At 35.2% G+C, this 27,494-nt stretch overlaps 1 protein-coding gene and 1 pseudogene across 3 annotated transcripts in view; one reads left to right on the top strand and one right to left on the bottom strand.

Annotated features, from left to right (window-relative positions):
* Positions 1-27,494, bottom strand: part of LAMA2 (laminin subunit alpha 2) — a 660,268-nt gene that overhangs the window by 295,516 nt on the left and 337,258 nt on the right. The window lies entirely within an intron of this gene.
* On the top strand, positions 343-1,018 carry LOC136316417 (ubiquitin carboxyl-terminal hydrolase isozyme L1 pseudogene; annotated as a pseudogene).

Raw genomic sequence — 27,494 nt, 5'->3', positions numbered from 1 at the left:
CTCTCCTACCATATCATTGTAACAAATCAGTATAATCTGAATTTTTAAAGTTAGAAAACAAAACAAAAATATATACCATTTTTTAAAGCAAGATATAGATAATATAAAAAATATAGCAGGTCTCAAAAATTAAACGAATCCAATTACTGAGCCATATGTGATCAAGCTGACATTTGTATGAAAATTTAAAATTTCAAAAGCACTTTTCCACATCATTTTATTTAATCTATAAAAAATTTTGTAGTGGAGCTTTATTATTATTATCTGTTATTATATTGTATAGATGAAGAAATTGAGGTTTTTTATCTTCTTGGGTTGTGATCTCACTTGTGGTTTGTGAAGATGCAGTCCAAACTCATGGAGATTAACCCCAAAACACTGAACAAAGTGCTGGCCAGGTTGGGGGTTGCCAACCAGTGGTGTTTCGGGGCCATGTGCCTGGGCTGCAGGAGAAGGCTCTGAGCATGGTGCCAACACCTGCCTCGTGCCGTTGCTGTTATTTGCACTCTTCAGGAAAAAACAGATTGAAGAACTGAAGGGAAAAGAGGTCAGTCCTGAAGTGTGCTTCATGAAGCAGACATGGGGGAAGTCTTGTGGTATCATCATACTTACATACGCAGTGGCCAATCAATAATGAAGATAAACTAGAATGTGAGGGTAGGTCTGTCCTGAAATAAATTCTCTCTGAAATGAAGTTGTCCACTGAAGACAGAGAAAATGTTTTGAAAAGAATGGAGCCATTTAGGCAGTCCATGACTCTGTGGCACAGGAAGGCCACTGTTGTGTAGATGACAAGGTGAACTTTCATTTTAGTCTGTTAAATACCATGGATGGCCACCTCTATGAACCTGACAGACGAATGCCTTTTACAGTGAATCACGGCATCCAGGCACGGGCTTACAGCTACTGTAGGACGCTACGAAGGTCTGCAGAGAACGCACTGAGTGAGCAAGGGGATGTCTGCTTTTCTGCTGTGACCCTCTGCAAGGCCCCCTCATGCACTGTGGAAAGGAACTAAGCTTTTCCCCCTCTTTACCACTGAAATATATCCCTACCATTTTAGTAGTAAAAGACTTTGGCATTTGTAGAAAACAGTTGTTCTCTTTTGGTTCTGTATCTATACTCACCCTCGACCACAGCCAAATGTACTGTGATTGAGCAGTTTGGTGTAAGTTTCAGATAGCAAGCATTTCTCCCACTGTGTGTTTCCAACCTCAATAGCTAATACTGAAAATAGATACTTCAGTGTGTCTGTAAGTTAAGGCTTTGGATGTGGTTTATATTGTTTTAAGAAGGAATAAAATTGTTCTGAAGATAAGATTAAAGAGAGAGAGAGAGAGAGAGAGAGAGAGAGAGAGAGATTGAGCCTCTAAGAGATTAAATTGTTCAGAGTCACACTGTTGCTTTAATGATAATGAGATACATTTTTAATATATTTTTTACTTTTTTAGATACTACTGATCAAGTCTCTCTCTTTCACACACACATATTTTCAGTATAGATGATGTCTATAATGCAAAGGTCATATGTTTCAGAATAATATCCTCTCTAACCTTAGTACATATATTTACTATGTGACTGGATAAATTAACTTATTTCTGAAGTATAAATTATATTATATCAAAAAGAAAATTAAAATATCTACCTTGAATAATTTTTTATAAGAAATTAACAATAGGAATTAGGTAAAACCAGTGGGGTGGTCAGCAATGGGGGGAAGGTCACATGAGGAACCCAGACCCGGGAACTTTGGCTAGAACTGCCCACACTCATGCACACCAAAAGAAACTTCCCAGGAGTCCCTTGGAAAAGAGCAACTGTCTGTCAGCCAGTGAGATTTCGCTACGTCATATTAGCTCGACCACCCTAGAGGACCCCTTTAAATTTGCCCCACACAGTCTCTCCACATGATTTTCCTGACCTCTATCTCCCAGGCCAGTGAATCTTGTCCGCGAAGCGCTGTATTCAATAAAGCTTTTGCTTATCCACACTTGGTGGCTACACCCCTTACTTCTTCCTCAGTGGGGAAAAATATCTTACAAATCCTATTCTCCATATTCTCTACCAGGCATAAAAAATTTATTTAAACATTATCTTGCTTACTCTCCAAATTAATCTAGGAACTCAGCAAGTCCAAATAAGTTTCTTAATTTGAGTCTCAGTGTTTCTGTAGAAAAGAAAATACTATTGTTCCTTTAACATGGAAATATACTACTTGCATTAACAAAAATGAAGCAAAGTATAAGTTTTGCTAAAATGACATATTTTCTATTGGATTGTCAAAGTTCTAAAAGTTTGATGACATACTCTATAGATGAGGAGTTTAAGAGAAATAAGAGTTTTCATTCATTGGTGGTGGTATGTATAAAATCTATAGGATTAATTTGGCAAAATCCATTTAAATTTCAGATGCATATACTCTTTGACACAGAAATTCTACCTCTCAAAATTTATCCACCAGTTACAGTAATTTAGCACATTAGGATATAGTTAAGCACATGGTTATTCATTGCAACAATGCTTGTTGTAGAAAATATTAAAGATAGATATATCTATTGAGAACAATTATTAATAGACATATTAATAATGATAATGGAGATGCCATAGAGCCTTTAATGTGAATATACATATATTAGCATTTAATCCTAAAACAATACTCACACAGCCTTACGAGACAGGTATTTATTGTTATGGCTACATTCATTTTAAAGATGAGAACATGAAAACATTGAATAATTACATAACTTGCTCAAGGTTAAAAAGTTGGTAGGTGGTGAAACCAGGTTTTAACCTTAGTACCTAGACCTTAATCAATGATTAACCTCTTTGATGACTGATGAACTGAGAAAAATCTTTGTTTATTTATATGGAATTATCTTCACTACATAAATTAAAACCATAATGTGCATGTCATGCTACCATTTGTGTAAAACAAGAAAGAATAATAATATATGCGTATATGTATATATATATATATATACAAATATAGTCTATTAAAACAAAAATGTAGACATAGGGAATATAAGAGTTAGCTCTAAAATGCATTGTAGTTACTATGTATTTTGATATTTTTGTGATTAAATTAATTATATCAGGTGAAGTAATTTTATTTTATTTTATTTTATTCATTCATTTTTAGAGAGGAGATAGAGAGGGAGAGAGAGAGAGAGAAGGGGGAGGAGCAGTAAGCATCAACTCCCATATGTGCCTTGACCAGGCAAGCCCAGGGTTTCGAACCGGTGACTTCAGCATTTCTAGGTCGACGCTTTATCCACTGCGCCACCACAGGTCAGGCGGGGTGAAGTAATTTTAATAGAATCAGCATTACTCCCTGAAATACCTGTTCAAAGTTGAATATCTTTGATTTAAGCACCTGAAAAAATGCCCCTGGTAACCAATCAGAAAAAGAATGCCTTAAGAATATAGAGGGGTTTCTGGAAGAGTAAGGCTGAGAAAACACAGAACGAGGAATCAGGAGACGGAGTGACAGCCAGCCCTGCTCAAACTAGATGTGCACTTTTAAAAATATTTCTTTCTTAAGAACAAAACCAAAACCAAAGTATAGAATATGAAAGTGAAAAGGGCTGACATGATGGCTGAGTGGGCACATTTCTCACAAGTCTGACTTTGAACTAGTTTATGCCTCAGTAAGCTTTAAAAGCATCATCTCTACTGTAAGCATTTCAATGGTTTCCTTGTTTACTTTATTGTTATTTTGAGATAGGAAGTAATACTTATTAACATATTTTCAAAACTATACATAGGTACACTTTTATCATTTGATATGTTAGATCTAAAATCCCCTGAGTTAAACTGCAATAGAAATCTCATACCTATCGGATTATAAAACTTCAGCTCAGTATTCAAGATCTCTTGCTTTACTAGAGAAGCTCTCTAAAATGCAACAATTATTGCATTCCAGTAATTACTTAGACAATATTTTAGATATGTCTTCACTTTATTTCTTTTATCTTTTTTTTTTTTTTTTTTTTGTATTTTTCTGAAGCTGGAAACGGGGAGAGACAGTCAGACTCCCACATGCGCCGACCGGGATCCACCCAGCACGCCCACTAGGGGCGATGCTCTGCCCCTCTGGGGCGTTGCTCTGTCAGGACCAGAGCCACTCTAGTGCCTGGAGCAGAGGCCAAGGAGCCATCCCCAGCACCCGGGCCATCTTTGCTCCAATGGAGCCTTGCCTGCGGGAGGGGAAGAGAGAGACAGAGAGGAAGGGGGGGGGTGGAGAAGCAAATGGGCGCTTCTCCTATGTGCCCTGGCCGGGAATCGAACCAGGGTCCCCCGCACGCCAGGCCGATGCTCTACCGCTGAGCCAACCGGCCAGGGCCATATTTCTTTTATCTTTAATAGGCAAATCGTTAGAACAAAATAACCCCACCCGAATCTACAAAGTACATCAAGTATGTATTAGAAGTAGGATAAGCAACAGCCTTCTTAGTTCAACAGAGACAAAACCAGAAGGGAAAAAAAAATAACTATGGTCAAAGTTTTAAAATAAATCTGAGCATTTCTTATAAGCTATATGAGAAAGTTCTTGATTTTTCTACTAACTTCCCCAATTCCCCAAAACCACAGGCACCCTTTTATAAGAAAGGGAGTACAAACAGTATTCTTTACTGTTTTCTAAGAAAACAGAGTTCCTGTCAGACAAAGGCAGACAGACCCTCAGGACACTCCAAAGTTCCTGCTAAGAGTTCAAAGTGGTGCATGAAGGCAGTTCTATCAATCATAACATGAAACACACACGTTCTCCCACTCTCACAGGGGAGCAAGTATTTATGCAGCTTTGGACACTTATTTTCTCTATGCACTTTCACGTCAACACAACTTGAGATTTCTTGGGTGGGGTAGCCTTTATGCATTCTGCGAACTTTAACATATTGCACTGAATTTTGTAGTATGTACTCAATTTTATATACTATGTCTTTAAGGTTTTAAAATTTCTGTTGTTTGTTTTTCTTTTCAGTTGTAACTAAACATCCCTCCCACATAGGCCAGCTGTTTCTCTACTTAGAAGAAGGCAAGTGATTTAACATCATAAATTCCAAATTTTATCTCAAGGTCAGAGTCAAAAGCTTTAATGTCTCATTAAGTTTTAGGCTCCTCATTAGCTTTTCTTATTGAGCTAGCATTTAGATGTTAGTATGTGGAAAAGCATGGAATTTGTGTTATCAGTTAAAACACAAGGTTATCTTCAGCTACTAATGACTAATATAAAATATTTCCAATTAAATATGCAGTACCTCATAAACTTTGTAAATGGCAGCAGAAAAATGTCATATAAGATTTCTGGTCCATTTAACAGTGACTTCTCCTCCCATAGAGAAATACACAAACTAGTTAGGAGGTATTTTTATCCATAAGAGCCAAGGAGAAGTTGAATGCAACTTTTCTTACATGGGTATCTAATAACATGGGCCCTACCTGTTACAGGTGGTCCATTGGCCATATGTATTAACAAGAGGCACACAGACAGAAAGTTTGAAACCATACTTGACAAGTTTATTTAATCCAGTGTTGTAGAAAAGATACAATTCCAACAAATGCATCATACACACACACATACACACAACCTCTTTGAGTTAATCTATAGCTGAACATGGAGACATAAATATTGACCTTTGTAATCTGTGACTCTTCTGAATCAAACCACTTGATTCAGAACCACTTGAATCAAACCATTGCAAGGTTGCTCATGCAATTCTTAGACATGGTAGACTTAATTTGAAAATACTAGATATTTCTTAGAAATTCACTAAAAGTGGATAATAAGGAAAACCTACATGTACCACCATCTCATCTTTACTAGTCATTTATCCAATGATTGATAAGCAGGCTCATAATATAAACAACTTTCTATCACTTTAGAGTCTACAAGAATATTTCTCAAAGTAATCATGTATAAAGAAGTTAAGTGAAAATCTTAGCGATTTCATTTATTTCCTTTCCAAGAACTACAGACTTTTTCAAAGCCCCACACCACTTATTTTATCATTAAGAAACATGGGGCAAGAGAAGATATACTCTCTGCCTGAGGTCAAATTGGAAAAACAATGGCAGAGATTCCGGGTCCTGGTTTTTAGTCCTACATCTCTACATGTGTTCATAGATACCACTGGCTTAGGACAAGTTTTCTTTTTTATTTTAGTATGCCCTAATAGTTCTAAAATATTATTTTATAATGGTTTAAAATCCTTCCCAGTGAGTGTCACTGGTGTCTTTGTCCCTTCTCTAGTATTTGGGTGGGTTTATGACTGTTTTGACCAATGCAATATTCTATGCAACTTCTGAGGTAAGGTCATAAAAAAAAATGAGCTTTATGCCTTGATTTCTGGGAACATATTCTATTGAAGCTCTGAGCTTCCATGAAGCAAGTCCCCTTACCTTGTGGCCACCATGCTTTGGGGAAACCCAATCTACATGTATTTGTCATGCATGGGATGTCTGGTTGTCTGTCTCAGGTGAGTCTAGCCTCTGAGTTATAGCATCCCAGGCACTAGATAAGTATGGGGAGAGGCCTCTTGCCTTTCAATCAATGCACAACTATTTAAATATCCTTGGCTAAAACCCAAGATATTGTGGAGCAAAGACTAGACATCTCTGAAATGCCCTGTCCAAATTTCTTAATTAAAAAATTTGTGCCCTGGCCAGTTGGCTCAGTGGTAGAGCATTGGTCTGGCATGTGGATGTCCCAGGTTTGCTTCCCAGTCAGGGCACACAGGAGAAGTGGCCATCTGTTTCTCTATCCCTCCTCCTCTCATCTCTTTCTCTCTTCCCCTCCTGCAATTATGGTTCTACTGGAGCAAGTTGGCCTGTGGCACTGAGGATGGCTTCATGGCCCCTGCTTCCGGTGCTAAGAAGAAGAACTCAGTTGCTTAGCAACAGAGCAGTGCCCCGGATGGGCAGAGCATAGCCCCTTAGTGGGCATGCCGGGTGGATCCCGATCTGGCGCATGCGGGAATCTGTCTCTCCCTTTCTCTCACTGAATGAAAAAAAAATTTGTAAGCAAGTTATAATAGTGGTTTTACACTATTAATTTTGAAGTGGTCTGTTACTTAGCAATAGAAAGTTGGAAAACTCTTAGACCTTATTTTTCTCCATATTGGCTAGTTTGATAAATTCAGCAACTGCCATTTAAAGCTATGTTGTTCTACAGATTTACTTTCCTGATTTTAAATGATCTTTATTTGAACCTATCATTGTTCTATCTTTTCATATATTATTTTTATAAGAACAGAAAAGAGTGGCTTTATACTAGGGGTCCCCAAACGTTTTACACAGAGGGCCAGTTCACTGTCCCTCAGACCGTTGGAGAGCCGGACTATAAAAGAAACTATGAACAAATCCCTAGGCACACTGCACAGATCTTATTTTAAAGTAAAAAAACAAAACAGGAACAAATACAATATTTAAAATAAAGAACAAGTAAATTTAAATCAACAAACTGACCAGTATTTCAATGGGAACTATGCTCCTCTCACTGACCACCAATGAAAGAGGTGCCCCTTCTGGAAGTGCGGCGGGGACTGGATAAATGGCCTCAGGGGGCCGTAGTTTGGGGACCCCTGCTTTATACTGTTGTTTTTTTGTTTTGTTTTGTTTTGTTTTCAAAACGGGTAAGGTTGTAATTTTTTATTTATTTTTATTTATTCATTTTAGAGAGGAGAGAGAGAGAGAGAAGAGAGGAGAGAGAGACAGGGGGGAGGAGCTGGAAGCATCAACTCCCATATGTGCCTTGACCAGGCAAGCCCAGGGTTTCGAACCGGCGACCTTAGCATTTCCAGGTCGACGCTTTATCCACTGCGCCACCACAGGTCAGGCTATACTGTTGTTTTTATTGTAAAATTATACTTTCAAATTTCATTCATTTATTCTCTAAATATTTATTGAATATATAGTATAATCCATGTTTTAAAATGACTAGATTTGAGATATACAGAGATAAACAGAATAAAAAATTGCTCTCCAGAGGAGTAGAGGGAAGGGGAGGAGTTGGTCATTAATAATAAAGAGTGTGATAAGTATTACGTGTCATAATTTTTCCTGATTCTTGAGTTAAATATTAGATTAATTTCTCATTCTTCTTCTTTTCCTCCTCATTTATAATGAAAGCATTTAGATTTACTCTTGAATATTTCAGTTTTGCCTCATCTCAGAGTTTTGTTTTTATGATACTTTGTTATTTAAATTTTACATAGAATGTGGCAAAAGTAGGTTTACAGTTATTCTAATGTTAAATAATACCATAATAAAAGCTAATACATGAATAAATTCTGTTTTGAATACTCACAACTGTTAATCTAATTTTGCCACATCCTGTAAATTGTTACTTTAATTTCTTTTTGCCAGAATAGTTATTATATAGCAAGCTCTTAAAATGTTAAGTGGTTCGCTTATCTATTTAATTATTTTAAATTTACATTTGATCACAGTATGATCAGAGAATAAAACTAAAAATTCTCTGATTTTAGAATTTGTGTATGGTGTGTGTATGTTGTATATGTACAAGTGTATTTGTGTTGTTTGTCATGAAACTAATTTTTTAAATATTGCATTAGTATAGGTCCTGTCTATGAATATAAAAGAGTTTATTAAATATTATTTTAATTGTTTTAATCTTCTCTTTCTCCACTTTTCAAAGATTGCTTCATATATTAAAGTCTACCATCACTGTAATTGTTTACTTGCATATGAATGCAAAAGGATCAAGGAATATGCAGTAAATATTTCACAAACACAAGAAACTCATAATAACTTGTCATAGTTTTTAATTATAACAATGAAGAGCTGGGGAAAACAAGCTGTATGAATAATTTCATAGCTATAAGTCAAAATTAAGAGCATTTCTAATTAGCATCTAATTCTAATAAAATATAATAATAAAAGTTTGCCTCTCAGTTTAATCATGCAATTTATTTATTTAAAATAATATATTAAAAATCCAATCATTAAACAAGATAGAACAAGCAAGGAATTTCAGTATTTCTAAAAAAGTGATCAAATTATATACTTTAAAACATTAAAAAGTTCAAAAACAAGAGTAAAATGAAAATCCAGGAAATCGTTCTTTATGCAAGGTAATTTGCATAATACATTTAACAAATTAATGCTATAACAGACATTTTTAAAGTTACATTATATTTAACTAATGAGAATTGAAGAAATGTTAATATGTATCCTAATCATCAGGCAAGAACATTCATCATTTCATTAACTTTTCTAATATCTTTTTTTATACAACTGACATTCAAGAAAATTTGATCATTTTTCTGGAACAAATAAATTTCAGTTATAATTGTAGCTATTAGGTAATTCAATAAGCATATTTTTACATAAGATTTTGTTTTAAGCTTTGTCTTATGCAAAGCAAATATAAATCTAAAGATATAACAAAGAGAACAATGTATCTACTTTTGGTGCAATTTACAAAAATATAAAATATCTTTTTATATTAAGGTAAAAAGAAAATATTGGTAGCTTTGTCAATGGAAGGAACAGGTGAGTAAAGCAAACTTCACTTTTCTGTAGAGGTGCTGACCCTGCTTGAAAAGAGTACTGTAGGGTCTTTGGATCATCTGTTAAAGCTCCCTGCTTCTCAACATGACTTAATAAAAGCAAAACAAAATGAATGCCAATGACTGGGTGCCTTCACAGTATTATAATTGGGAATAATCCATTGTTTTTGTACACAAACTCTATATGCTGAAATAGCTAATGTTTATTTTGCTCCAGTTCAGGTGGTTCTAAGTTTACCAGTCCCTGGAATTTTCTTACTTGTCATTCATGTTAACATGAATATTCAAGTATAAAATATGCTCAGAGGAATCAGTAAATTCTTATAAAGTTGAAATTATGAAATTACCTTAACTCTTTTAAGAGTTTTGTTTAAGATTTTTCTTCCAGCTCTTCTAAATCATATATTTATGTCTCAAATAAACTACAGTAAGATAAGACCAACTTACTCTACTGCATTTTCGTTCATTCAAATACACAGGCCGCATTTCCGGTAGGCTATTGAGTTGAACGCAGTTGATTGACTCCATTGACTTATTTTTCTTTCTTACATTTAGTTTCATAAAGACAGTCAGTGATCAAGTTTATGCCTCTTAGTATATGACCAAGGTAGTTTAACACTGAATATTAAAAACACATTCTGTGTAACTGAATTTTGAAATTAGCATAAAAGAACATAGACAATTAAAATGAACATATTAAATTTGACTTATTCACATTGAAATGGCTTAATTTTTAAAATGCAGTTTGATTTTGTTACTGCTCATAAATTTACCTCACAAATAAACATTTTGTAGCTTTAATGAAATATACTTATTCAATTTAAAATCTATGAATCTTATTGGGTTTCTTGTCATAAAATAGCTCCAATATAATTGTGCATATAAAGAAAAAAATGCCATTGTTACATTCTTTTTCAACTTACCTCCCATTTTTGTTATACTTTGAACATCCTGACTGTGTTCTAAGTGAAAAACTCAGAAAAGCCAAATCAGGGGCTTCTACATAATAACAAATAGCTAGATTGGGAGAATTATTATGATAAATGATTCACTTTTTGGGTTTTCATGTTTATATGTGTGGCATTATGTAGACATCATTTAAAATGGCTGAATACTTGGACATTAATTACTTCAGGCTTTTCTAATGATAAATGTAGTCTTTTTACATAATGCACATAATCCCAGTCCTCACAAACCTATGTATAGAAATAAAGTCCCACTGACCTTGGTATTCAATAAGAGTCATTTTCAGGACACTTTACACTTCCAAAGTGAATATGCTTTGCTCCCTCAACAAGACATCTCTTCCTCATTCAGCTGCTGGTGCTGTCAGTTGGAACCCAACTTCATGCAAAGCTGCCTATACCCCTCAGGAGATATCAAAGCTGCTCTTGGTCAGATGTGGGTAAAATGTCCTTTTCCTCCACCCTGTGTCAAAATTAGTCATACATTTTTCACAAAAATATCTCCCCTGCTTCCTGTTCTCCCCCTTTTTCTTTATTAAAATGAAATTTTAAACCAGCGTCATAAGCTCCCTCCCCCCAGAAAAGGGGAGTGGAGAAAGAAAAAGGGACAAACATTATGACATCGTCTCCACTGAATTTTTCTCATCCTATTATTTCCTCCTTGTCTTGTGCACATTATAATTCCCATCTCTTTCCGTTCAAAGACACAAGCATCCATATACACTTGTACTAGTGCCCTACTGCTATCATAACAAATTTAGCAGCTGAAAGCAACACCAAAGTATTATCGCACAGTTCTATAAGTGAGAATTCCAGCAGGAGCTTCACTAGTTTAAAATGGTTAAAATTGTGGTGTCAGCAGGGCTACAATTGTTTCTGGAAACTCTAGGGGAGAATCCATTTTCTTGTGTATTGAGATTATTTGCAGAATTCAGTTATTGTGGTTATAGAACTGAGGTTCCCATTGCTTTACTAGCTGTCAGCAAATGTTCATGCCCAGCTTCAGAGTTCATCCACATTTCTTGGTATAGGGGTTCCTCCATCTTCAAAGCCAGCAAAGATGGACAGAACCTCCTTCAGGTTTTGACTCTCTTCTCCCTCTTCCTCCATTATCACATCACTCTGCCCCCCTTTTCTGTCTTCTTCTTCCACCTCGGTAGCCTGTGGATTAGACGAGGCCCTCCCGGATAATCCAGGGTGATTTCCTCATTTTAAGGTCCTTAAACTTAATCATATTTGCAAAGTCTTTTTTGTCATGTACACTAATATATTTTCAGGTTCTGAGAATTAAAACATGGACATCTTTAAAGGGGTCATTATTCAGCCTACTACATGTATTGGTCAATATAAATAAATTCCTCAAGAATCACCCACTAGCTATTTGCTCTATAAACAGACAAAAATATCCCATTTTGGAAATAAAAAATTGAGGGGAGGGGCAGTATAGAGGAGGGAAAAAAATGAACTTCCATATATAGATTTTGTTCTAAAAGTCAGGATGGCTGCCATTTTCAGAGCGCAATAGAAATTAGCAGGTGAAATCATAACATCCAGAAAAGGAAGGCTTGCCCTGGAAATTCTGACAAGTTTCTAACAGAACTGGAGCCCTAGCAGACACAGCTAATAAGAGCATGTACTATTCCTATCTAGCCAATGTCATTGTGCTGAGTTTCAAGCAGAAAGAAGCCAAGATTTCCTGAGAATATAAATCACATCAAAAGTAATAGTCAAACTCCAGAATAAATTAAGTAAAACTTAAAGTGACTTTTTTAAGCCTAGCACATATAGACACAAATTAGGACCATATTGTACATATGCTGTATGATGATAATATTCTGCCAAACAAGAAAATGTCTTCTTTAAATAGACAGCTATATTTTTCAAGTTATTGAGCTGAAAGAAAAGAGCATTGCATAATGCAGTTCCAATCAAGGGGACCTTAGTGACAACTATAATTTCTCTATCTTTTTTTTTTTTCACAATGGAATTTGAAACTCCATCAATATTGTGTTGATGCAGCAATGATAACTATATACAGGCAGAGGACATCTATTCATTTACAAGTAAATGTCATGGAAATCTAATGACATGCCACTTCAGAAGCTGAAAATTTTATTTAAGTGATTGAATCATTTTATGTTTAAAATACACTAAACAATATTTTGGAGGGCACATGTTCATTGGTTTGTTTTTGTTGTTAAAAAAATCTGAGCTGTCTATTTTAATCATTAATGTAAAAATAAATTAGAAGAAGGTTCACAAGCAGTTTGAAAAACTAAAGGATAAATGAATAAACTGTGTTTATGTCTGGAAAATAAAAAAAGGTAGACACTACAGTGTTTTCTTATCAGCCTAAAACTATTCAATGTCAACACATACCAGTGCAAAGTGAACAGTCATCCTATAATATTGCAAAACATTTCTTCATTCTCCAAGAAATAAGCACATTTTTATACCATTTACTACATAATAGGGATAATGATAATACATACTTCAGAGCATTGTGAAAATGTCAAATCGGACAATGCAAGTAAAACAATCAGTACTGTGCCAGGTACACATGAGAACATTTACTACATTCCAGGTACACATATGGATACTCAATATACTTCAGTTAATGCTATTATTAATGTATTTAAGAAATAAGACTATTTTTAAATTGCTCATAAAAATTCTCTTGTGTCCAGTAAAGTATAACTTCAAAGCACTAAACTTTGTTTTCCTTGATGGCATATTTTGTACTGAATACAACAAATAGATAATTGGCTTCGGTTTTTGTTTGTTTTAAGTATTTTAATGTTACATAACCTAGCTTTGCTTTTGGGGGTAGGTAGAAAAATGTTAATTTCAAAGAAGTAAAAAATACAATGAGGTAAAAAACGATCAAAGATTACATACTGTTCCTTTAATTTTGGTGAAGTACTATTAATAGTATCTGGGGACCAAAGATAATAAATATTTCCTAATTCTCTGTATAGTTCCATAAAACAAAGGCTGGCCTAACCTAAAAGATCAATGTCCTTTTTTTAGAAGGAGGGAAAGATGGAAAATTGTAACAGTCTGAAGCTTTTCTATCACCATCTTGAACTGCATGACCAATAACTTTAATCTCTTCTTTGCATAGCTTCAACCCATTTTCCCTTCTCCAGTTTTACTGTAATGCCCAACCCCCCAGTTAAACTCAACTCTCTACCTTCTCTATTGAGCTAGACATACTTGAAGAAACATATACCACCTTGCTGATGGACCTTGCTTTGAATTCATGATTACTAAACTCTTGTGGTTCCTTAATAAAGCCTACTCCATTTTCTCTCCTGTGTTCCTGGAAGCTATTTCATACTTCTTCTTTTCTTCTTGAAACTCTCAAATCCTTCTCTTTTCCCATTTTTTCATAAATCCATTCCAGTCAATTTTTTGTTCCCATCACTTTACTGAAAGTGCTTTTTTAAGATCATCAGTAGCCTGACCAGGCAGTGGCGCAGTGGGTAGAGCGTTGGACTGGGATGTGGAGGACCCAGGTTTGAGACCCTGAGGTTGCCAGCTTGAACACTGGCTCATCTGGTTTGAACAAGGCTCACCAGCTTGAGCACAAGGTCGCTGGCTTGAGCAAGGGATCACTCAGTCTGCTGTAGCCCCTTAGTCAAGGCACATATGAGAAAGCAATCAATGAACAACTAAGGAGCCACAACAAAGAATTGATGTTTCTCATCTCTCTACTTCCTGTCTGTCCTTATATGTCCCTCTCTCTGACTCTCTCTGCCTCTGTCACACACACACACACACACACACACCACCACCACCACCACCACCACCACTACCAGTAATATCAACTCTATTTATTTTCTTGGCTATCACATCTGGTTTCCAGGCTGAAATGACATCTGTATGAATGATTAAAATCTCTCTGAAATTGTCAGTCTAGATTCCCTTTCATCACTATTGAACTTCAGACTTTTATGGCAATTACCATCCTAGCATTTCTATTTGAATATCTGAAAGACATTTCTAACTCACAGAACCAGCGAGGCTGGGCTCCTGGTCTTTCTCCCAAAATAGTACGCTCTTCCCAGTCTCCTCCATCAAAGTAAAGGACACCGAGATTCTTTCAGTTGTTCAGGCTGATGACTTTGAAGTCATCCTTGATTCTGCTTTTTCTTTCATTCCCCAACCGAACTGTCAGCACATCTTTTAAGACTTTACCTTCAAAATGTATCCAGAATCTAATCCCTCTTCATTATGTGCACTGCTACCCCTCTAGTCCAAGCCAGCATAGCTACTAAGGCAATAATTGCAAAGCCTCTGGTCTGCCTATTTCTGCCCTGTTTCCTTTCAGTCAGTTCTCAATGTAACAATCATACTGACCCTGTTAAAATATATCAGATAATTACATTTTTGAGCCCAAATCATACCACTGCTTTCCATTTCACTCTGAGAAAAATCTAAAGATATTACAGTGGCCTGAAGACCTACAATATTTTCAACCTCCCTTTTTTTTTTAATTTTATTTTTTTTATTAAATTTAATGCAGTGACATTGATAAATCAGGGTACATATGTTGAGGGAAAATATCTCTAGATTATTTTGACATTTGATTGTGCTGTATACCCCTCCCCCAAAGTTAAATTGTCTTCTGTCATCTTCTATCTGGTTTTCTTTGTGCCCCTCCCCTCCCCTAACCCCTCTCTCCTTCTTCACCCCCTCCCCCCTCTCCCAACCTCCCGCTCCTGTTGCCATCACATTCTTGTTCATGTCTCTGAGTCTCATTTTTATGTCCCTTCTATGTATGGATTCATCTTAGTTTTTTGTTTTTTTTTCTGATTTACTTATTTCACTCCGTATAATGTTGTCAAGGTCCATCCCTTTTATTCTACCACCGTTCACCTCTCCTGAATGATTTTAGCATATAAGCTATATTCATATCTTAAGACATTGGCAGTTGGTTTCCTCTAAGACCCTCTTGCTAAATATCCATACCATTTCCTCCTGTATCATCTTCAGTTCTTTGAGTAAACATTCTAGCTAACATTCGAGCACCATCCATCTACCACCACTTTTCTCATTCCTCACGCTCTATTTTTTCCCCTTAGCATTTATAACTATCTAACATACTATATTTTATGTACTTACCTAATTAATTTTCTCTCTTCTAACTAGAATGCATACCCTAAGAGGGAAGGGTAGTGTCTGTTGTGTTCACTGCTCAGAGATCATAAAGTTCCTGACAAATAATAGGTGTCAGTGAATATATAAATTAGTCATAAAGTAGCATTTTGCAGTGGTAATCCCCTTAAGTGTCTATCTTGAGCACTTAAGATTATATAATGATATAATTAAGCACAACAGAAGAATAGTATATAACTACCAGGAGAGTGAGAGTCACAGTTGAAAAGATGTTAATTGTGCATGAAAGATAAACTTCATCTATTTCATGTATTTTTCTTAGGGGTGAATTTACTGTACTATTCAGTTACCTGGAGCAGTGGTCTCTAGAATTTTGGTTTTTTAACTTAGCAATAAAAGTGTTTTATTTTAGGGTACATATACACTGAATATGATACATACTCTATGTATTTCTGTAATATATAATGGGCTATAACATTAACATATTTACTAAAAACAAAAATTTTAAAGTATGAGAAATAAACACTATTTGAAAATATTTAATTATTGATATAAAATTATTTTTTACTGAACAATATAATGCTATTTTTTAGAAAGAGTGACATAATATGCTTTTTCAGTTTTAAAAATCTTGGCTTACACCTTAATAATATTACTAAGTATTAAAATGTTAAGTTCTGTTTCTAGGTTCAATTTAATACTTAATATTAATGGTTTTCACAGCCTCAAAGAATACCACTTGCAAAACATACATAGTTCTCTTTATAAAATTACATCATTGGCTGAGTACACTAAATTATAATATTCATGTCATTTCATTTTTTTTTTCCTTTAGTGAGAGGCAAGGAGACAGAGAAACAGACTTCCACATGTGCCCTGACTGGGATCCACCTGGCAACCCCCCTGTCTGGGGCCAATTCTCTGTCCACTGTAGCCATGTTCACAACTGAGGTATGCTTAGCACCTGAGGCAGAGGCTCCACAGAGCCATCCTCAGCACCTGGTGCCAATACACTTGAATTAATCAAGCCATGGCTGCAGGAGTGGAAGAGAGAGATAGAGAGAAAGAGAGAGAAGGGGAGGGGGAGAGGGGAGAAGCAGATGGTCACTTCTGTGTGCCCTGACCAGGAGTCGAACCTGGGACTTCCACACGCTAGGTGGATGCTCTATCACTAAACCAACTGGCTAGGGTCAATACTTATTTCTAATCTTATCCACCAGTTATTTTAGGTCTGGGTAAAATTTGGCTAGTTAATTTCCTTATGATAATTATTTCTACTTGAAAATTATTTGGAAAATGTGACATTTTAATATATTTAACAAAAAGTTCCAAAGCTCTCTGATACTTTGCGTTCAAAGTATTCTAAAAACAATCTGTTTTCTAGCTCCAAAGTGCAGATAAGTATTTGTGGTTGATAGACTAACATTAATTTGAGCCACAAAATGATAGAAACTTTCTGAACAATTGCTTTCAAAATTGTTTCTGTATAATAAAAGCTACTTTTGCAAGATAATTGATTTCTCACTCATTGACCAATTTTGTGTCAGGTTTGATTTGTCATTACTTTCACTTCATGTTGCTGTGGGATAGAAGCTCTTACATGGAGAAAAAGTAAAGTTTTGTTTTCTTGTTCTTTGTTTATACATGCATTGTCAATTCTATCTTCACTGTAATTCTTTGAAGGGATATACTAAATCCATGTGTTTATTTAGTGAATCTTCATTAGTTGAAAAAAATAGGTAATCAAAACTGATAAATCCACTTATTTAGTTGAGCAAAATTAATCTACAATATTTCATAATACATCAATTAACAAACAAGTGATGTTACCACTGAAAATATCCACACACCTTTCAAATGCTCAGAATATTTTGAGCATGGTACCCCACTTTATTCTTTCTTATTTTTTAGAGTAAATAAAATATGTATAAAGATATTCTAATGTTCCTCCTATAGATACTCTAACAGAACACATACTTCTTGGTTCTCAAATACTGCTGATTTAGACTGTTGTCTTTACCAATGTATTTTGACATGCATGATTTAGAGCATCATTAGTTTTAATCCAAACTCATGAAAACTAGCAAATTATCAGAAATTCTTGAAGGAATAATTGGCAAATCTCTACTCTATACTTAGATACTTTTATCTCTAGCACTGTTAAGTTATCTATGTTTAAGTCTTATACATAACTATTGAATTTTTAATAAAAATAATTAAAGTTTTAAATATATATTTAATTTTAAGCATCTGCAATGAAAATATTATCTTTCCATGTTACATTATTCAACACACAATATAAAAAAACACTAAAATATCTTAGCACTATAAATTCATCTTTTCTCCACTTTAAATGTCTTTTATATTTGGAACACCATAATGCTCTCATTTATTTTACCTATGACTAGATGACAATTTTATAATGGCCATGATCTTTTCATTATAATCAATTTTCAGAATGTAGCAAATTGTAATAGGCATTTAATAACTGTTACTGAAAAATGAGAAAATCATTAATTTACCTTAACGTCTATTACTATTTTATGCTGTGGAGGTGGGTCTCATCTAATAACATTTTCCTTCTTTAGAATTTTAACAACTAAATATGCTTTAGCAAGTTTTTAAGAGAGGTTTTACACTTTGTATTAGTATGTTAAATGTATATCAAAACTTTTCAACCTAGATTTATGCAATTCAAGTGATACACTAAATATGGTTCAATAGCTATGTTTAAGGCAGTATGATGAGGGAGGGTCACACAAGGTAAATAAAATGCTCTTTCTCCCATAACAAAGCTTAAAATTTTGAGAAGGAAAAACAGTGTGCACAAATAAATCATTTTTACAATATAATAAGACATTTTAATTGGAATGTCATTATATTACAGATATTATAAGAATATATTTGTGGTTTTGATACATTGAGTCAATTGCATTGCCATCTGTGGTAACAGCAAGCCTGCTCTTAATGTCATCTGCAATAATGAATTTAGGAATATTTGTCTTAATCTAGTTTACACTTTATATTTCAGTGTTTTATGCCTCAATTCATTACTCATAGTTTTTGCACTTTCATTAAAATATGTCATGACCCTACAGCAATGAAAATGTAGTGCTTCTGATACAGGGGGAAAAGAAGTCTTATGAATACTGGTGATGTGAGATAAGAACTTGTGGCTTTGGGATGGTGCTGGTTAGCTTACACATCACAATAATCTCCTTCTTTGTACACTTCTAAGAGACAAAAAGAAGACACTTCTTGACTCTGCTAAGTTTACATGGGTGCTTCAGAAACACAAATGACTGGCTACTGGGCCCAGGTTTATTTTTCTTAAGGAATTTTGAAAATCGTTTTGTGAAACTTCACAAGATTCCCTTTATCTAAGCTTAAGAACTGCTTCTTTAAGTTATAGATGTTTAATTACCCCAAGCCCATAAATAGGAAACCATCTTTATCCATGAATGACAGTCTAGAATAGATTACATCCAAGGTTTCTCAGAAACTGTGACATTTGTTTAAATTTGTCTTTATTTTTCTCTATGAAAAATGTTCAAAAGGGTCTCAGCCAGATCTTTTAAAAATCTTGTTTCACAGAAAAAAACACCCAGAATTTTAAAAAGGAAAGGGTTTGAATTTACTTACAACTTGGTGACAGATGATCTTCATGAAAAGCACTGTGGGAACATTTATAAGGGAAAAGTTCTTGGAGTAAAGTAATGTATAGCTCTCCATATTACTATGGTGGTCTTACTAAAGGTAGCTCATGGACACTCATTCTCTAATTTAAATGAAAGACTGAATTCAACCTCAAAGAGAATAGATAGTTGCCAAAAAGATTTTTAGGATTGACCATATGATTTGGTAATCATGTGCATTTGCAAATTTATCATACATAATTATAATCTTCAATGACATGAACTGAATATAGAAACTAGATGTTGGAACATGTATAATAAAAGAGGTAATTTATGGGTCTAATATTCTAAAAATATATATCCATTTTTATTAAAGTACAGTTGATATACAATATTATATGAGTTTCAAGTGTACAACATAGTTATTTCAACATTTATATACCTTAAGAAATGATCACTCTGAATAAGTAAATCAGAAAAAAACAAGGACTACATGATTCCATACATTGGTGGAACATAAAAATGAGACTGAGAGACATGGACAAGAGTGTGGTGGTTACCAAGGGTGGGGGGGGAGGGAGGACATGGGAGGGAGGGAGGGAGAGAGTTAGGGGGAGGGGGAGGGGCACAGAGAACTAGATAGAGGGTGACAGAGGACAATCTGACTTTGGGCGAGGGGTTTGCAACATAATTTGATGACAAAATAACCTAGACATGTTTTCTTTGAATATATGTACCCTGATTTATTAATGTCATCCCATTACCATTAATAAAAATTTATTAAAAAAAAAAGAAATGATCACTCTGATAAATCTAGTAGTAATCATCTGTCATCATACAAAGTTATGATGCTAGTATTAACTATATTTCCTATGGAAAATACATATTTTGTATTCAAATCACTTTCTCTGTAGTTACCTGTATTTTAGAAACATAATTATATTGCTACTTTCCCGCTTCAAAATCTAATTTTACAACAAAGGCCTTGCCTGACCAGGTGGTGATGCAGTGAATAAAGCTTTGGCCTGGGATGCTGAGGACACAGGATTGAAAACCCCAAGGTCACTAGCTTGAGCATGGGCTCACCAGCCTGAGCGCAGGGTCATTGGCTTCAGCATGGGATCATGGATATGACCCAATGGTCACTGACTTGAGACCAAAGGTTGCCACTACCTTGAAGCCCAAAGTCACTGGCTTGCGCAAGGGGTAATTCAGTCTGCTGGAGACCCTCAGTCAAGGCACATATGAGAAAGCAATCAATGAACAACAAAGGTGCTGCAACAAAGAATTGATGCTTCTCATCTCTCTCCATTCATTTTTGCCTGTCCCTGTCTGTCAGTCTAGCTACAAACAAACAAACCAGGGGTCTTAATATATGTTTAGGTATAACATTTGTTTCTGATAATTACATCTTCTTCAAAGTATTCTCAATAACATTAAAGTAATTTATAATTGTGCAACAAAAAACATGCATCACAAATAAAAAATGAAGAATTATACATTAGTGTTCTTTTATTTATTAATATAATATTAACTGTACTAACAAAATAAAATAATTTTCATTAAGAATAAAAGTGGCCTGACCAGGCAGTGGTGCAGTGGATAGAGTGTAGGACTGGGATGCAGAGGGCCCAGGTTCGAGACCCCGAGGTCTCCAGCTTGAGCGCGGGCTCATCTGGTTTGAGCAAGATCCCACCGGCTTGAACCCAAGGTCGCTGGCCCCAGCAAGGGGTTGCTCAGTCTGCTGAAGGCCCGCGGTCAAGGCACATATGAGAAAGCAATCAATGAACAACTAAGGTGTTGCAACGCGCAATGAAAAACTAAAGATTGATGCTTCTCATCTCTCCATTCCTGTCTGTCTGTCCCTGACTATCCCTCTCTCTGTAAAAAATAAATAATAATTAAAAAAAAAAAGAATAAAAGTGAACTTCATATATACTTCCATGATTCGACACTATCTAGCATTTATCCTGATAAATACCTCTGGTTGTAATGTAGAACAAACACTACATAATCCCAAGAAAACACCTTTTGTATTTCAACCATTAATTAATACCCACTTGTAACATAGCATTATTCATTACATATTCTAGTAATAATCTACTTAGTGCAAAACTAGCTCAAAGCTATTCAGATAACCATGTGTCTCCATCCTCATTCCAAGAGACATCATTTTAATTACAGGGATTACTCACTATTTATACAATGTGCCAGAATATGCCCCAGGCAGCCATCATGTATGAAAGGCATGCTATGCCCTCAAGAATATCATTTTCTCCTCAACTGACATGAAAACAAAGGAGAATAGTTTTCATATAATATAAATAATAAAGTTTCCATCTCTTCAATGGTGTTTATGCTGTGATAGGAAGTGACCCGTGACTGTAATGGTATAATCAGGGACTCTATTTCCAAGTAGCATTGTGATTATATATCATTTGTAAAACAAAATTTGATTTCTGATTTCTATTATATATTGAGCTCATTTCTGCTCTGCACAGTAGGGTATAATCAACCATTATTGTCCTGGTTCATAATGAAGTAGTTGGCAGAAATTTGTTTGTAGTCACTACTGTTTCTTTTAAAGGTAGTTTTTAAAAAGCCAGATTGAAAAAAAAGGATAAAACTTCTCCTGTAATCAGTTAATAACTGGAATCTATCATATAATTTTGAATCAAGTTAATTTTCTTAGAAATATAAAAAGTGTGTAAATAATTATCCAGTATAGAAACTGGATGTTTTCTGTATTGTTAAGTAAACTAATCATGATATTTCTACAAAGTAGCATTTACAGTCTCTAGACTTAGAGCTAAAGTGACTAAACATATGAGGTGAAAGAATTTCTCTAATATCTCACAGCTTGTAAATGTTATATAGGTTTAGAAACATAACCAGGTCTATATGACCTCACATTTTTGATATTATAACACACATTTTTAGAAATACATATGGGCTGGGCATCCTAGCATTCTCCAAAAAATGCATGATTGTGACATGGATTGGCAAAGCAGTATCTCTAGTTGCTTTTTACTGTGGAAAATAGACAAAATGAAGAAGGAAGGAAGGAAGGAAGGAAGGAAGGAAGGAAGGAAGGAAGGAAGGAAGGAAGGGAAGAGGGAGGGAAGGGGGGAGGGAAGAAGGAAGGCAAAGAAGAAAAACAGAGAGAAAGCTTCCAGATATGAAGGAGTAGTCTACATCAGAAATTTTAATGTTGGTTTATATTTGCAGTTAACATATCATACCTAACCCTTTAGGAATTCATTTGGAATAAAACACCTCTGATTTCAATAATCTCATAGGGTCCTATTCAGTCTTTAGATGATAAGCTTTAGATAAATTTTGTAGGCAACATTTACCCATATCCTTGAAGGAAGGTTATGATTTTAGAAGGAAGCTGAGAATTTGCAAGAAAGCTAAATTCATTGTAGCTAAAGCAACATGGTCCTTTTCTAAGTCATTTGATTATATCTAAAAAAGAAAATGATAAGAAACTTATTTTACTGTATATAAGCAATATTACATTTAAAATTAAATACATAATTTAATTTACATTAGCATCCCAGAATTGATGGGCTTAGGAACTGAGCTAACAAAATATGTCAAGACCTAACTGAAGAAAACTATAGTATTTAATGAAAGAAATCAAAGAACCAAAGGAAAGATATTAAATGATTACATATAGGAATATTCAATATTTTTATGATGTCAGTTATTCTCTTTTTTTTAAATTCACTTTAGGGGGTGGGGACAAGAAAGAAGGGTTGGGGGAGGGGCAGGAAGCATCAACTCCCATATGTGCCTTGACCAGGCAAGCCCAGGGTTTCAAACCTGCAACCTCAGGGTTACAAGTTGATGCTTTATCCACGGTGCCACCACAGGTCAGGCATCAGTTATTCTCAATTTGATCTATAGATTTAAGGCAATCCCAATCAAAATCCCAGAAAAAGTTATTTTGTGGATTTTAAGATATTGATTCTAAAGTTTATATAGAGAATCAAAGAGCTGGAATAGCCAGAACAGTGTTGAAGGAGAACAAAGTCAAAATGAAGGCATTACCCAACTTTTTATAAAGCTACAGTAATCAAGGCAGTGTGGTGCTGTTGAAAGAATATACAATCAATGAAACAGAATATGAGGGCCCAGGAGCTGACCCATAGAAATACAAAATTTGATTTTTGACAAAGTGCAAAGGCGATTCAATGGAAAAAATAACAGTCTTCTGGTATTATATATCTACAGGTATAAAAAAAATTAATCTAGACATTGACCTTTCACACCTTTCACTAGAATTAACTCAAAATGTATCCCATAAAACACAAAACTATAAAAGTCCTTGAGGATAGCATAGGAGAAAAATCTAGAGGGCATTAGGTTTAGAAATAATTTTTAGATACAATATCAAAGGCATAATCTATGAAAGAAAAATTGACAAGTTGGACTTTATTAAAATTAAAAATAATATGCTCCACAAAGGATACTGTCAGAGGAATGAGAAGCCAAGCCACAATTTTGGAGAAAATGTTTGTACAGATGTACTTGATAGAGAACTTGTCCACCAAATATACAAAGAACTCAATTGTCAGAAATAAGAAAATCAACAACCCACATAAGAAAATAAGCAAAACTGTGAATGGACTCCTTATCAAAGATTGCACACAGATAGCAAGCAAGCAAATGAAAAATTCCCAAGAGCATACATTATTAGGGAATCATATTTTAGATTAATGAGATACCACTATATACATATTAGAACGCCTAACGTCCAAAACACTGACAAAGATGTGGACAAAGCAAACTCGGTCTCATTGTTAATGGGAATGCAAAATTGCATATTCCTAGGTTGGAAGGACACTTCGGCTATTTCTTACCAAGTTAAACATTCTCTTTCCATACGACCTAAAGAAGTTACAAACTTAAGTCCACAAAAAAATCTATGTCCACATACAAACCTGTGCATGGATGTTGATAGCAGTTTTATTAATTATTGACAAAACTTGGAAGAAACCAAGATGTCATTTAGTAAGTGAATGGAGAAATAAGCTGTAGTCATCCAGAAAATGGACTATTACTCAGTGCTGAATAGAAATGAGGTGTCAAGCCATGAAAAGACATAGAGAAATCTTAAATGCATATAACTAAGTGAAAAGAAAAGCAATCTGAAAGGCTATATACTGTAAGATTCCAAGTACATGGCATTCTGGAAAAGGCAAAACTATGGAGACAGTAAAGAAGAAAATGGTCTATTCCACCATTGTCACTTCTAAACAATTTTAAATTGTCATGACTGCTCAGGGGATGCGGAGTGACAGAATGACAGCCAGACCCAGGACATCAAAATAAACATCAGAGATGCTTTAAAATGCATACACTTCTTTCACAGAGAATATTTTGCAATCCAGCAGACTAAATAGCACTAGGTCAAACATTTAAATTAAAAGCCACAGCTGACTAAATATTATTGTATCTGTTTATTTTATTATCTTGAAATGCAGGTGCTTCCTGTGAAAACAAATTAAACTTAGTTGACAAACTTCCTTAACTTGATGGCCTGAACTCGAAATTGATATTTGAAAACAACCATCACAATTTAATTTACCTTGACCATAAAGTAAATAGCTTACTCATTTTTGTTTGGCATAGAAAAGTGTATAAAGAGATCTGCAGCAGAAATGAGGGTGTCATAAATCTAATGTTATCCTAGTCTCTAGGAAAGCTGTGTATCTTCATTCAAGTGACTTAACCTTTCATGGTCTATTTCTATTTTCCATCCAAGTACTTACTCTGAACACGCAAAACAGATAAAGACATTTTGGTTTAAGAAAGAAAAGGCCTCCCTATCTGCTCATTCTCCTTTCTATCCTAGCACAGGAAGACCACACAGAACACAGTGGGAAAATCATTTAATAAAATACTGCTCAAGTTCTTCTCAGCTCTGAAATTCTTTTTTTCTATGTAAGTATCCAAAATATCTTAACTTCTTCCAATTCACAAAGAACAAGACTTTTACCCAAACAATGCTGTTCGGGCTCATAAATGTTGAAGACCGGAAAAGAATTTGGCAGACGGTTAAGGTTGTCTGCCTTGCTCTGAATAGATGTGGCCTTAAACGATCCCAGAATTATTTTTTCAAGTATTTCAAAAATACAAACAGTCACTTCTGAAGAAATTTCAAGCAAGTAATTTCTCTAAGGGTTCGTTTTTCTCTTGTTTTTGTTTAGGAGAATTTTACTTATATTGTGTCTTGTTCATCTTCTATGGAAACAGAAGTAATTATTATTCACATAGAGCATCCATTTATTCACCCAAAAAGAAATGATTAAGCCCCTGTGCTGCCCAGAACAATCTGCTAGGTCCTAAGTTACAAAGGTGAACAAAATCTCGTTTGCATTCAAGAAATCACAGACCAGGGAGAAACATTTTTATAGGCTGCATGGTGGGATATCATAGGGAAAAGCACTTGGAAGGCCTGACTCAGCCTTTCCTAGGATATGGGATAGTCAGGAAAGTTTCAGGTCAACCCTTACACAGCACTTTGAAGAACAAATAGAAGTTAGACAATAAATAGGTAGAAATGTTCTCAGACCAAAGGAAACTGTGAGATAGCAAAGTATGAGAGAGAGCATGGGATACTTACAGACATTTTAATAGCTAGTCCACAGGGTTCCTTCCTGAGCTACAAGTCCAGAAAGAAGCTACAACTCTAGAATGGTCTCAGAGATTTCACTGTGTCCTTAAGACAATGGAATTTTAAACCAAGGATGGAAAAAATCAAATTTAAGTTTATCCATCAGGTATGTAGATAAAACAATACTGGACCAGGGAGGTGGGAGAAAAAAATAAAGTAAGATGGCTTTTTCTGAAATCTAGGCAAGAAATAATGTAAACTAACTGTTCAATGTCTTCAGTAATTTTAGTTTCTTTGCTCTGACATATCCCTCATTTTCTATGGCTGGGCTTAAGTATCAACACTTTGATTGTGGACAATAGCTGAGAAATATTTTTTTCTCAAGTGTCAAGTAGTCATTTTAGCATATTTTGTAGAATTTTTCTTTCATTGTTAGCAGTCAGCTGATTGTGATTCTATTTAGTGTTAGAATCATCAAATCGCAATTTGCAGACCTTCTAATCCATCTGGTCTGTTTTCATACGAGATTACTCTAAATTTTAGAGCCTAGATTTCTTTTGAGGAAACCACAGATGAGGCCATAGGGATAAAATGTCTACACGAGCCCCTAGCTCTGTCACCCAGGATAACAAGAACCAGCCCTTCAGTCACTAGATCAGTGTCGGTTCTGCCTTCCACTGTAACCACACCACCTCTCTCACCCACTTGAACCATTTTTCTTCGTTTGGCATGTTCCAATTAAGGATTTTGTTGCTAAAATTATTACCCCCTTCTCCCACTTCCTCAGTGGAAAACTGAGGCACAGTGAAGGAGGTCCTAACCCCCATATAATATTATTATGGTCCTGCCAAGACTCTTCATTCCAGACATTAATGACAGTGCATTTTAGACTTCCTATTTCAAAAATGCTACTTTCTAAGATTCATTTTCTTCCTGTGTGAATGTATATTATTTGTTTGTTTCTATTTCTAATAAGATTTATAAATAGGTTTGGATTTGTGTATTTTGTGGTGGCTAAAAAAGGGTTATGATAAGGTTGCCTTATGCAGGTGAGACTATTGGGTAAGAAAGTCAATGTTTTTCCTGACCAGGTGGTGGCACAGTGGATAGTGCATCGGACTGGGATATGGAGGACCCAGGTTTGAAATCCCTAGGCTGCTGGCTTGAGCACAGCCTCAACTGGCTTGAGCAGGGGCTCACCAGCTTGAGTGAGAGGTCACTGGCTTGAGCGTGGGATCATAGACATGACTCCATGGTCGCTGGCTTGAGCCCAAAGGTGATTGGCTTGAAGCCCAAGTCGCTGGCTTGAGCAAGGGGTCAATAGCTCTGCAGGAGCCCCTTGGTCAAGGCACATATGAGAAAGCAATCAATGAACAACTAAGCCACAATGGAGAATTGATGCTTCTTATCTCTCTCCTGTCTGTCTGTCCCTATCTGTCCTTCTCTTCATCTCTCTCTCTCTCTCTCTCTCTCTCTCTATCTCTCTGTGTCACAAAAAAAAAGTCAAGTTTTGAATTCAGACTAAGCTGTGCTGTTTAATTTTTTACTTTTTAAATTAAGCTTTGGAAAATTTAAGTTTTCGGAATCATCTACACATAATTAATAATCAGTCATTTCA

The sequence above is a fragment of the Saccopteryx bilineata genome, chromosome 12, assembly GCF_036850765.1.
Source record: "Saccopteryx bilineata isolate mSacBil1 chromosome 12, mSacBil1_pri_phased_curated, whole genome shotgun sequence".
Taxonomy (NCBI): domain Eukaryota; kingdom Metazoa; phylum Chordata; class Mammalia; order Chiroptera; family Emballonuridae; genus Saccopteryx; species Saccopteryx bilineata.
The sequence above is the reverse complement of the archived record's forward strand: the minus strand, read 5'-3'. Positions and strand labels throughout refer to the sequence as shown.